This window comes from Pseudopipra pipra, chromosome 10 (assembly GCF_036250125.1).
Source record: "Pseudopipra pipra isolate bDixPip1 chromosome 10, bDixPip1.hap1, whole genome shotgun sequence".
Taxonomy (NCBI): domain Eukaryota; kingdom Metazoa; phylum Chordata; class Aves; order Passeriformes; family Pipridae; genus Pseudopipra; species Pseudopipra pipra.
The window spans coordinates 18601919-18614436 of NC_087558.1; positions in this window are offsets into that span (position 1 = coordinate 18601919).

The window sequence follows — 12518 nt, forward strand, 5'->3', positions numbered from 1 at the left end:
GCACCATAGTTGGATTTGTACCTTTTTTTCCCTTACATCCTCCCCCAGCCCCCTGTCTTTGCTTGCTTAGTTTTGCTGCTGTTTCCCTTTCTTTTGGAAGTCCAGAGGTTGAATAATGTCTGTTTTGTCATTGAAGACCAGCAAGATACAGATGATTCCCTACAGTGACTATCTTCATGTCTTTTTTTTCTTGTTCCTCATAAAAACCCCACAATTATCTACCTGGTTCACAGACTAGTTATTAATTGTTGTAACATCTCTCTATCAGGAGTATAGAAGACTTTTTAGTCATGGCACCTGTTTGATTACATAAACACACAACTGAGAAAGGCTTGTTTTTATTCTGGCAACCTTCTGTTGTCCCAAAATCAGTAGGGACTTCTGTTTTAAAACACACATAATATACTACTATTTTGTAGTTACTTACTTTCTTGCTTCTATCAAATGTTTCACAATGTTTGGTATTTCCTCAAGTCCCATTTCCTGGGGTAATGTGATTATGTGAGACTCCTGGGCGTCATTTAAGAAAAATTAATTTCTTTTTCTTTTAGCTTAACAGACAAGTGTAAAAACATGACCCAAGTGCATGCTAAAAGCTGGAAAGCCAAAGGCAATTAAAAGGAACTCAATGTTTACTATTTAAAAAATAAGGTTCTTTAAATGCAATATTAATGATTTTTGGAAGGACAAGAACATTTTTTTTCAACACCTGGGACAATCAGTTTGACATGGGTATAATTGGAGTCTTACAGTGTGTATATGCAGAAATAGATCTAAAATTAACAGATAGTGTCCTCCCATGTTTGTCTGTTTTCTTAGCTTCCTATATAAAAAATCAGTTATTTCTGTTTGCTCAGGGAAATGATGTAATTGCTTTGTACTTGTAAAATTAAAACCCTTGTAAGTTGAACTTTTTACAGTATTAGCAAACTCTTTCTAAGTTATGAGATTTTAAGATGGCAGGTAATACATCAAAATTAGCAATTATGTTAACATAAATTTTTTAAACTTTCTTTAAATTCATAGGGGAAATAATTATCAGTATTCACTAATAACTTCATTTATTCTTACTTTATCTGCCCTTGAAAGGGCATCTGTTTTTTCAAGGCAGATGAAGTCTGCCCACAGTCTTTTCCTCACCTATGCATAACAAATACAGTGAAAGTAGGATGAAAATAGCCTTCTCCTGAGTCCTGTGGACTACTTTAGCAAACATTTAACAAATATTTTTGATTGAATCTGTAGTCAGTGTCCTCAAATAGACAAAGATATCAGATTAAGATAGCCAGGACGCAATAATTAATATCAGAGGCAAAAAGAAAAAAAAAAAAAGGAAGCTCATCTCAATTCCTTTATAAAGTGCCAAAACATCAATTCATATTATTTGTGGTTAAGGTTGTTATCTTTATTTCAGTAATATATGAAAGTAGCCAAATATTCAGTTTCATAAGCATGTCAAAACGCAGACTTTACTCCTAACTTAAACCATCATGACCATCTGCAATAAAAATCATTCTCTCTTCGGTTTGCTGCACCATTTTTAAGCTTGTAGACTAAACATTCAACCATTGCAAGCAGTCAGCAGCTTTATTACTTCTCCTGCCCCTGCAGAGGCATCCTGGATTCAATTTGTCTAAGTACATCAAAGTATTTTAATTCTGAAGTACCCCAAGCATTTTGGAAAGTTTAAAGGCTATTTGTCTTCTGAAATGTTTGAATGTAAGTTAAAATGAAAATTGTCTTGATGATTTTTTTCTAGTTTAAATGACTGTCACATTTCTGTTCTGAAAAAGCCCCTGAAGCTCCAATGTACAGTTTCCTCTGCCTTTTTTCCTCCCGAGTAATTGTAAGTGAGCCAGTTTTAAGTTACGTGGTCAGCTTGGCTTCCTTCATTCTGAGAGTCCTCTATTCCTGTGGAGTTCAATGAATTCAGCACTTACTAATGCCATCAATTTGTCTCCAAGCTTTTTTCCTCCCCCTTTCTTTAGCACTAAATTGTAAATAAATACACAGTCAATGGATCCATCAGGCTAAGATTGCACGTAGCTAGTCCTGGGCTAAAAGTGACAGGAATACCCGAACTGGTTAAACAGTATTCAGCAAGCAGAAAACTAGATGAAATAGGGTTATCTGGCCAAAACAGTCACAAAACAATTTTATTTGAAAATACATTAAGTACTTTGAAATATTTAAAAAATTGTGCAACTAAATAATTGATAATATGGTAGGAATTTACTGACATTTTTACCTGTGTGGGGTTTTTTTTGTTTTGGTTTGGTTTTTTTCTTTTTGTTTTGTTTTGTTTTGTTTTATTTTGTTTTGATTGGTTGGTTTGTTTTTTTTTTTTTACATTTATTTTGATCATTACATGTAGTATTAAGTCAACACCTGGATAGGCTTCCTGATAGCATCTTTGTCCATTCAAAACTCCTCCAATTCTCATGACTACACACATATTTTTTTACAACTGGGTGCATGATTTAGATATCATAAATATGTATGCATTCAAATTTTTCTTATAAAATCATTAGACTGAAAAGGTCTTGTGAGGTCAGCTTAGTCCATTCCCCACACTCAGGACAGAACAAGCTGGGCCCGTGTCATTCCTACCAACGTCAGTCCTACCAGATGTTTGTCAAAAAAGAGACATCGGCAGGATCAGAAGGTTACCACTAAAATTGGGTGTTCCAGTGAGGCCTTCTCTCTAAATTGGGATTTTTTTTCTCCTAACATGAATTCTCCTAAAATGTAAGCCCTGTTACTTTTAGTTTTATTAATTAACAATATGCATAACAAGTTATGAGCTTCCATTTTCCAGTATCTTTCTGTGTACTTGAAGACAGTTCTTACATTCCCTGTCATCCTTTTTTTCTATATTGCCAATGCCCTGTTTGATCAATCATTATTTCCAGCTCATGTGTTGCTTTCAATTTGAAATTGAAAGTACTTTGAATTCACTGTTCTCCTATACATCTGAGTTTTTTATACCTTCTCCCCTCACTCTGTCTCTCTCTTGAATGTATCATCCAGAGCTGAAGCTCAAGGGAAAGTGCCTCTGAAAAGTGTACAAACTGATTTCTGCTGGGCTTTTCTCTTTGTCTTACAAGGGATGCCACAGCAGCATGGATTATACTGCAGCCTAGAGTCATTTAAGCAAATGGAAATACTGAAATATGTAAGTCCTAATTAGAACCAGTGAATAAACTTATTATAAACTTCTGTCTTATGTGCCTTAGAATGAAAAGTTCTATTAAGATGAAATCTCACTTCTGTAATTTTTATTTTTTTAAGAGGAAAAGGAGAGGGTATTTAAAATTGTAGTGCCATTTTCCCTCCCAGGCTGGTAATGGGTGCATAGTGTTTCAGACCCACAATATTAGTAACCACAAAATTACAGACTTAAGAGAAGAAAAATGTAGCACAATAAGTTAAGGGATGTTTAAATATAGCTCTTATTTTATAACTTGGTACTATATTCCCATTTTAAAACTGCCAATGAATCACTAGGAATTTTCTTTTTCTTGCTGATCCTCTTCAAGACCTCTATGAATAGCAGAGAAAACAACTTCACTGTAATAAAAACAGGGGTTTGTTTTCTTTTTTTAAAATTGAGGCATTGGGTAAAATGAAGGTCATTGCCACAACCTTTGAAAGAATAGAAAGAGTAATTTTCCCCCTTTTTCTTCTTTACTGGTTTTCAATGCAATGTGAAAAATCATTTTTAAGTTTGCCCATCTGTTTTACATAAAACCTTAGCTGACCTTACACAAAGTGAAACAAATGCACGAAAAGCTTTGCTGTTGGGCTCTTGCCAGTAAGACAGAGCAAAAAGAAAAGAATACGTAAAGTTAGATCCTGCTCTGGTGTAAATTAGCCTAGTTCCAGTGGGGACTTAGGTTGATTTATACCAGCAGAGGCCGAGGCTTGTACTTATAAAAGCCAGACTTAGACCCAGCCCTGCTACCATTGAAATCACCTGAAGCTTTGCTGTGGATTTCTGTGGCAGAAGGACCCTCCCTGAAGGAGGCACGTTTGGTACAGACAAACAGTCCACCTCCATCTAAGCAGCTGGTGGCATTCAGCAAGTTGAGGAGAAAGGTTGCAGTGTAAGTAACTGGGATTGGGGAGGTGCAGGTGTGAAGTGAGGCTTGAGGTGCACCCCGACTTTGTGCTGCTGGACCGGGTGAGCTCGAGAGCATCCCAGGCTGAAGAGATGCTCTGCCATCAGACTGGAAGCAAAGAGATTCTCAGCACACAGCAATGAGTGCTGTGCCCATGTCCTGCTGCTTTCCTCCTGTTAACCTAACCCAGCTCATGCAGCGTCATCATATGGAGCAAAGCGAATCCCGAGGAAAGGAGGGAGTACCATGTATGGAATTAGACAAGGCGTGCAGAGGCAGAGCACACCAGAAAAAATACCATCTTATCCTGCACTTCAGTAACACTTCTGTTAATGTGTCTGAGGGGGGAACTATGGTCATTATATCAACACTCCAATCTAATATGATTAATGAGTATAAAGTAAGGTTCAAGCTTTTAATTAAAAAGGCAATCATAAGTTACTGAACAGTGAAGGTCTAGCTAAGTTTCTCAGAAGTAGGTTATTTAATAGAATGAGATGCCCCAAAGAGGCAATGGGCCAAAAATCTCTCCTGAGTTATATTTTATATTCAGGTACTGACTTTGACTTATAACAGAGAGCAGAACTGGATCTATACAGAAATGAGCACATGTATATGTGTGTTACAGCATGCACGAAGGGTGATGTCTACATATAAAGATTGCCTAAACTTCCCATTAATGGCCAGTTTTTCCTGTTGCTTGTTAAATTGCCATACTTCTCAGAAGGAAAATTCTTTTTAGAATAACTGTCACACTTTTCAAAATTTTTCTTGTGTGCAAAAAAAAAACAAAACCCAAGAAACATTGTTTTGACAAGGTCAAAAACAGACTTTAGGAAAGACTGTCTGCAGACTATAGACTTCTCAGTGAGTTTCAACATTGGGATTGAAAGTGGTTGCTGTGTACTTATCAGAGATCTGCCTCTTTCCTCGTTCTTATTGAAAATAGTCCAAGTTTGACTCTGTCATGGATTTCAGTTCACCCATGTCCAATATAGATTTGACAGAGGTTGACATATTCTGTAATTTTGTCACTTTATGTTTCAATTAACTTAAAATGAAATGTACAGTATAGCTTATTCCATACATTTTTCTCTGGTCTCTGAACAGAGTATCCTCTGTCTATCTTTGGAATGTTAGAATAAGATGGAGTATTTGCAATTAATGGCCGGGGGTTTTTAGGAAAAAAAATTACTTTAATCATCTACATTCTTTAATACAATGAGTGTACCATAAGGCATATGAATAAAATTGTTTTACCTGAATGAATAGTCCATCAACCACAGTGTTTTTTTGAATAATAGTGTCAAGAAAAGTGAAAAAGGTAAGCAAAACATCCAAACAATAATTACAATTGGACCTCTGGAGAAACAAAATTTTGGGGGCAATAAAAGTTCCCTTCTCTGTGAACCTGCAGGTTTTATATTCTTGTCCATTTCTATTCTATCTAAAATAAGTATGTTAATCATTAAAAGGGAAAACAAGTGCTGTAAAAGACCTTCCACTTTGTTTGGAATGATAAGATTTGTCTGTAAATTAATCTCAAGACTGAGTGAAATGCCTGGCTTTGTTTTGTACTATTATGGTGCTATTTGAATTGGGAAAAGTCACTCATTTCCATACTGAAAACATTTTAGCAATCAGAAAATATGGGGCTGGAGGAGTGGAGAATTCATGGCAAGAGTAGAGACTTGAAATCACTCCATTTAGGACCATTTTTCATATATGAACACACTTTCCCAGAGAGCTTTCTATCAAGCAGAGTAATTATTCACCCAGAAAAAAGTCACATATGGTAGAAACAATGAATATAAGGAAGGAGAAAATGCAATGGATTTCTGTCACCTACCAGACTGTGGAAGCTTTACCTTACCATTTCATGTCTGCTCCCCTAATTCAGCAAAAGGGTTTTTGGTTCTCTTAGCAAAAGAAATAAACATTTGAGATAAGAAATGGTTTATAGAACCATGGAGCGGTCAGCTCGTCTTTCTAACCTGCCTAAGGCAGGTAACCTGGGGAGCTGGGCCTTCTTCAGACACATCTAATACCATGTATCAGCAGGCTTCCAAAGGTATTAAATCTTCTCTCCTAAATTAGGGGATGAGCCTGTAACAGCTGCCTGTAGTAATAGTTACAGGGGTGGCAATGGCAAATTTTGCAACACCTGGAGATGCTGTTTCTCAAAAAGCCAAGTTGTTATGGAGGAGCTGATGCTGGCTGCTGCTCCACCGAGGGGCAGGGATTGTTGTCTCCTGCTAAATTTGTACCCCAGTGTGAGTGGGGATTTACAGCTTCATACAGCTTTTGTGTGAGCTGATGCAGCTCTGACCAGATGATGCCTTAGGAAAGGATTCCTGCCGGGCTCTTCTGGCTGCCGGCCAAGCCCTGCTCCTCTGGGTGTCTGTGAAATCTTCGGAGTGGCTCTTGCAACTCTGCTTCAGCAGCTTGTCCTAGATATTCCCGTTGTGCTCCTGAGCTGGTTTGTGATTTGGTGTGAGAGAAGACAGAAAACATGAAAAGCTAGCAGTTCTGGAACTACTCTCTAGCAGCATTTAAGTAGTTGATAATACTTACTGGAGCCATTCTCTGCTATCTGTTCTTTTTTTTTCTCCATAAAAACTATGAATAACCAGAGCAATAAATTGTATTCCTGAATTATTACACAGGACCTTGAGGTTTAGTTATAGCATTTTAGAAAATACCATTTGGAGGATATTTCTTCCCCTCTTGGCCCAATTCAAGTCTCTGCAAGAAGCATTTGACTATCTTTTTTGAAAAGCATTGTGGTACTCCCCTCTGGTTTGTTTTTTTTTTTTTTTAAATGGAAAAATGGAAGATCTAAATAAATACATTATTCCATTTTAGTTAACTTAAAGGATGCTCCAGCCACTCTATCCCTGCAATAAAAAGGGGAAACACCATACCCTGAGAAAATTTGTTGAATCTTTATCTGTCATGACCTCCACACTCTTTCTCCTTTGTTCCCAATTTACTGGTGAGCTACAAGTACCACAACATGTTACAATCTCACAGCCAATTTCAGCTTATTCAGCTGTCATAGGTAGAGTTCTTTTTTCTTCCTACTCAATCCTTATCCACCAGCTTGGGAAAACATTGTTTAATACATGATTAGCAGACTACCTGTAGACTGTGGCCATAGGATTCATGGTCAAGTCACCCTGAGTGACTCCTCTCTCAAAGTCTTTGGACTGTGTTGTATGATCCATTTCACTATTGTTGTCCTAGTTTTTCTGAACAATCCACTTTGCTAAATCAATTGAATTCTCCTATAAATATGTGAGCGATCAAATTCTTAAGGAAAGATTGTTCCAAGTGTAGCAGATCTTGCAGCAGACAAGCAGACAAGACACATTTCACAGAAATGACAAATACTGTACTAAATTAGACCACTGCACACACTTTTGGTCACTGAATGAAACATCATGTACTGACAGATATTCCCAGACAGTTGTCACATAAAGGTAATCAACAAATCCAATCACTGGCTGAACACGAAAGAAGTCCTTAAGGGTCATTTGCATATATATAAAAATAATTAAAGGCAATAGTTTTCCTGTTATTTTTGTTCACCTTTATGATGGAAAGCTGAGAATTTTACCTGAGTAGCTTTGATCTTAGCTAGAAAATTTAGGTCTCTGGAATACAGACAATAAATAGCTGACTGCTGAAGTATGCATATGAGTTGAATCCCTGTGGTCTCTACAGGTGTCCCTACGAGGCAGATGAATTTGACTAAAGTTAAAATAACAGAAAAATCAGAAACCTAGTGTAAATGAAAGAGATTTCTGTTTGTTTTGCCAAAATTTGCTTAAATTGCAAGTGACAGTGCTTTAAAAGCATGCTGAGATGGAGCAAGGTGCTATTTTTTTAAGTGCTGTAGGGCATTCTTCCAGTCATTTGAGGAGAATGCACTACATACTCTAAAAAAGAATATTGTATCCATTCTTGTAATGCAGGTTCATTAAGCATCAGATTGATTTATTGTATTGTTTCCTTTATAAATTATTTTCATTATGTTTTATCACAGTACATGACTACTGCCCTAAGGGAATATGCAGGAATGAGCTGAATGGCAAGCGTAATAGACTGCTTTAATTAAAATAGTGTAATGCATATTTCAGTGCTATTAACAAAAACAAAATTGATTTTGTTTTCTGGGTAATTGAATATATTAAAGCCCAGGTGCTGTTCCTCTATAGCTTAACCCTCTGAGTTCAATTTCATTTGATGCTTTGAGCAGGAATTTCAGAAGGGGACTTTTTCTCTGACAGTGATATTTCCTTCTTTTTTTTTTCCCCCACCTAGTGCCCTGGTTCATGTGTGCATACTGTTACTGAAGAAAAGGAAAGCACAAACATGAATTGGAACAGTGAAACCCCCTTGATCCTTTCCAGGGTCTTTGAGTGAGCTCCAGGCAGTGAGGACACTGATCCATGATAGAGAAAAGCCCATTATTCCTCTGCACTTTTTAACCTGATGTTCTGTGGAGACAGCAGTCATCTCCTACCATAATTCCATTAGTTAATGAACACTCCAAGAATTTGTCCATCGTGAGAAAGACCCTTTAAAATTACAGTCAATCAATGACACCTACTCTTCTAAGTGGCTTCCTCTTCCCCCTTTTCTCTTGATTTATATTGGCTATGAGTCTTTTTTATTTCCTTTACCCTCCAGATACCAAAAGTTTATCTTTTATCAAGAAGATGCATTGTGCTAGAGAATGACAGACACAGGCAAAATCACATTAATGATTTCTGAGTAGGGTAGTCAAATGACACCAACCACCCAACCTAAAAAAATGAACACAGGGCTGTGCTAAATGACCTATCTGTCCACGAAAAAATCCATTTTGCCTAATGTTTTTTTTCTACCACACCCTAAATACCAGAGCCTCCCTCACTTACATGAATGATGTTTTCAAAGGAAACAGCTACTTTGCAATAAATATTGTAAAGAGTGGGGTGTTTCTTATTCAGCTATTATGGTTCCCTGGACTTTTATTGCTTGTCAGGATGGCAAGTTGTATCATCAGATCTGAGGTGTCTATTGCTTATAGCAGAGATGCTTTGGGTATGGTAGATCTTATCTCCCATTTTATGGGGTGAAAGATTGTGGTTTTCCAAGGAAATAGTAAAAGTCTCAAAAGAACCACAAGAGGTGGTTCACCATTCATAAAGCCTGCCCTATTTCCCAGGTATATGCAATTTTTTAGAAAGGAATGGTATTGTGAAATTAAGAAATAGTAACTGTAATTTAAGCCACTCCTTTTTAATGGAAAAAAAACCCCACACAAAAACACTCCAACCATTCTGAAGCAGTATGAACTATGGTAATGTCTGCCTGGGATATATATATAATTTAAGAATAAATCAAATGGCTGAACTGAAAAATAAGTCAGAAATTCAAAGTAAAGAAAAGCCAGACTGCACAAAAAGAGTTACTGCTTCTCCATCCAGTTACTCTGGGGATACTCAGACAACACTAATCATTGTAGCAGTCTGAAGATGTTCCCTATAAATCCTATACCTCTTAAAATAAAATATGGGTATCTTCTTTTCCCTGTAAAAGATTTTCTGTTCAAACTCATTTACTGAACAAGAACCTTTTACAAATGATGGTCCTGCTTTTACAACAGAAGAGTAGGCCATAATTAAACTGCTGAGTCATCAGTCCACTGGGTTTCATAGGAAATCCCTTATTACTTTAAAGCACCTGCTGTAGCTCTTCGACTCATTTCCCATAGAAGAGTTGCAGATACAGATTGATTCCAAATAGTTCCCATAAAAGAATAGACCAGTGAACTGGTTTTACATAAATTTCAGACTTTATAGTTTCTCTTCCTCTGCAATTAATGAGATCTGGCTGAATCCCCAGTTACTTCTGAGTCGTGATTTATAAAGCACAAGTCTGGATTCAGACTTTTCGAAAATGATTTCCCACATTTTAATGTTATTAGCTCATTTCTTACAGGGCATCTCTCCATGTTTCTTCTTCTAGGAACTGGTCACCTTTAATCATATACAAGATGTGCTTGATTATTAACAGGAATGTGTTGAACTGTAATGAAAAGTATTTAATACTGCAACATGACAAAATTACACGTACATTGCCTATTTCTCTATTTTGATAAATAGCTATTAACTATTTAACTTTTCAATATTCATTATTAAATTTAATCAATACATTAAAACAATCTAAACTATAACATTCTAAGATTGACATATTATATGCTGTAGATATCAGCATTAGACAGACAAAAATTATTGTTTGCTCATTTGCTACATAAAATTTTCAGAAAAAATATATATAAGAGAAGAGAAATCACAATGATTAATTTAGATTCAGTAAAGAGATTACATCAGAACAAAATGGAGAAGATATTTTGAAATAGGCCCAAATATTGCAAATATGTGAGAGGTTTTAGAAACTAATTTTAAGTGCTGCTCTAAATAAACAATAATGATTAAATAATCCTAAACAAACTGATAATTTAGGCAGATTAGAAATATTTCAGAATAATGAAAATAATATTTTCATAGATAAGAATACCATAGAGCCAAGATGTAGACAGTTTATCTTTGGAAGAAGAAACAAGTCTTCATTATTCATGATCAAACACAGTTTGTATCATTTAGATTGTGGTATTTTTGTTCAATACAAATATTCTGTATCAAAAGAATAAGGTCCAAATTTTAAAGCAATTGCTTAAAAAGTAACATATTCTTACTGTGCAAATAAATGCAAGTAAAAAAGGAATCGAGAGTTTCATGGAAAGAGGTGAGTTTAGAATTAATAAAAATTTAAACAGCAAGCCACTTGCAGGGCTAATGCACTGCATTTACAAAACTCAGGGCTGAAGACAGTTTTTATTTTGAGTATAACATTTCACAGCAGTTTGGAAGTAAAATAGAAGGGTTTTTTTAAGGAATAACATGAAATAGTTTCATTCAAACATGTGGGCTGGGAGCTAAACTTTTGCACTTTTTTTTAGGTGCCCCATGTTTGTGAAGCACAAAAGATAATTCAGTTTGTTCAGAAACACACTCGAACCTTTCTGGGTCAAATCCTCACCTTCGGCAGGGAACATTCCCATTGAAGTCAACCTTTAGCACTTTCTCTTCTCAGCCATCCAGCTCTGGTGTATTCTGAGAGAAATAAAAGTCCTCAGATGTCTGTCTACAGTGTGTTCCATGAAAAACTACTGCAAAGAATAAAAATGGAAGCAAATATACTGAGCATCCCAGGTTGCTTTAGCAGGCTCCCAGCTTCTGTCACCACTGAAAAGGAGTCAGAATTCACTCAGGAGTAGCCAGACTTTAATGTGCTTCACCAGTAGCAAGTCATATAATAAAACTTCATATTTACCTTAGATTCTTTTCATTTGAAATGTTACACTCTTGTCATTTATCTTTTGTTTGCATTTTTATATGTCAGTCTTGAAAACAGTTGTCCATCGGCAAAGTTCACGTAGGAGTTACCGTGCTTGTCACACAGTCACCAAGGAAGAATGTGGACAGTGGCCAACAGACAATATGTGCTATCAGGTATCTCTTCAAGTCTTTGTAGTCTCCTTAGAGGGTAAAGTCTTCAAGATTCAGTTTCAAACTTGTATTTGCACAAGTTGTTCAGTGCCCAGCATAGTGTGTGTCATTCTTTTAAAATCATTAACTCTTCTCACAATATATTACATTTCCACCACAAAGAACAGTAATCAAAGATTAATAATGTTACAATTAAAGTTTCTGCTACTGGATGGGACATTTTCTTCTATTCTGTGCCATTACTGAACCTTGTCCTGCCTTACTTTTTGTTCTTAAAAGTCATCCAGCCTTACTTCTCTCAAGTCAAAATGTCTGGCAAACATAAACTATCTACTGCTCTCAGACAAGCTGCTAATGTAACTTAATTTTCCTTAAATAGCTTCTGCATCATCTAAGTTCAGCTATTTCTGTCTGCTAATACTGTCTGTGTGCACTGACGTGTTCATTTATAGCTTCTCTGAAGTCCAATCCATGCCAGCTAAATATGATTTTGAAGGCTGAGGTTTATGCAGCAGTTTTGGCTCTGAACCAGAGCTGAGACAGGACAGCTGGACAAGAACTGATCTTGCAACACATTCAAACATAACTGCTGCAAAAACCTTAAAGATTTTCCTGTATCAAATGAACACAGAACTGAAAAATAATCACAATAAACTATCTATAAAATACTGATTTTTTAAATTAGCCTTCTCAGTCAGCCAAGGATGCACATTCTTTTCCTCCACCTCTCTTTTTTTTAAGGAAAGTGAATTCCAAATTTGTCTGTAGCATTATGGATCAGGCCCTCATTAAGTTAGAGCGCTGAAATTAATTTACCCAATATTTTGGTAATCCA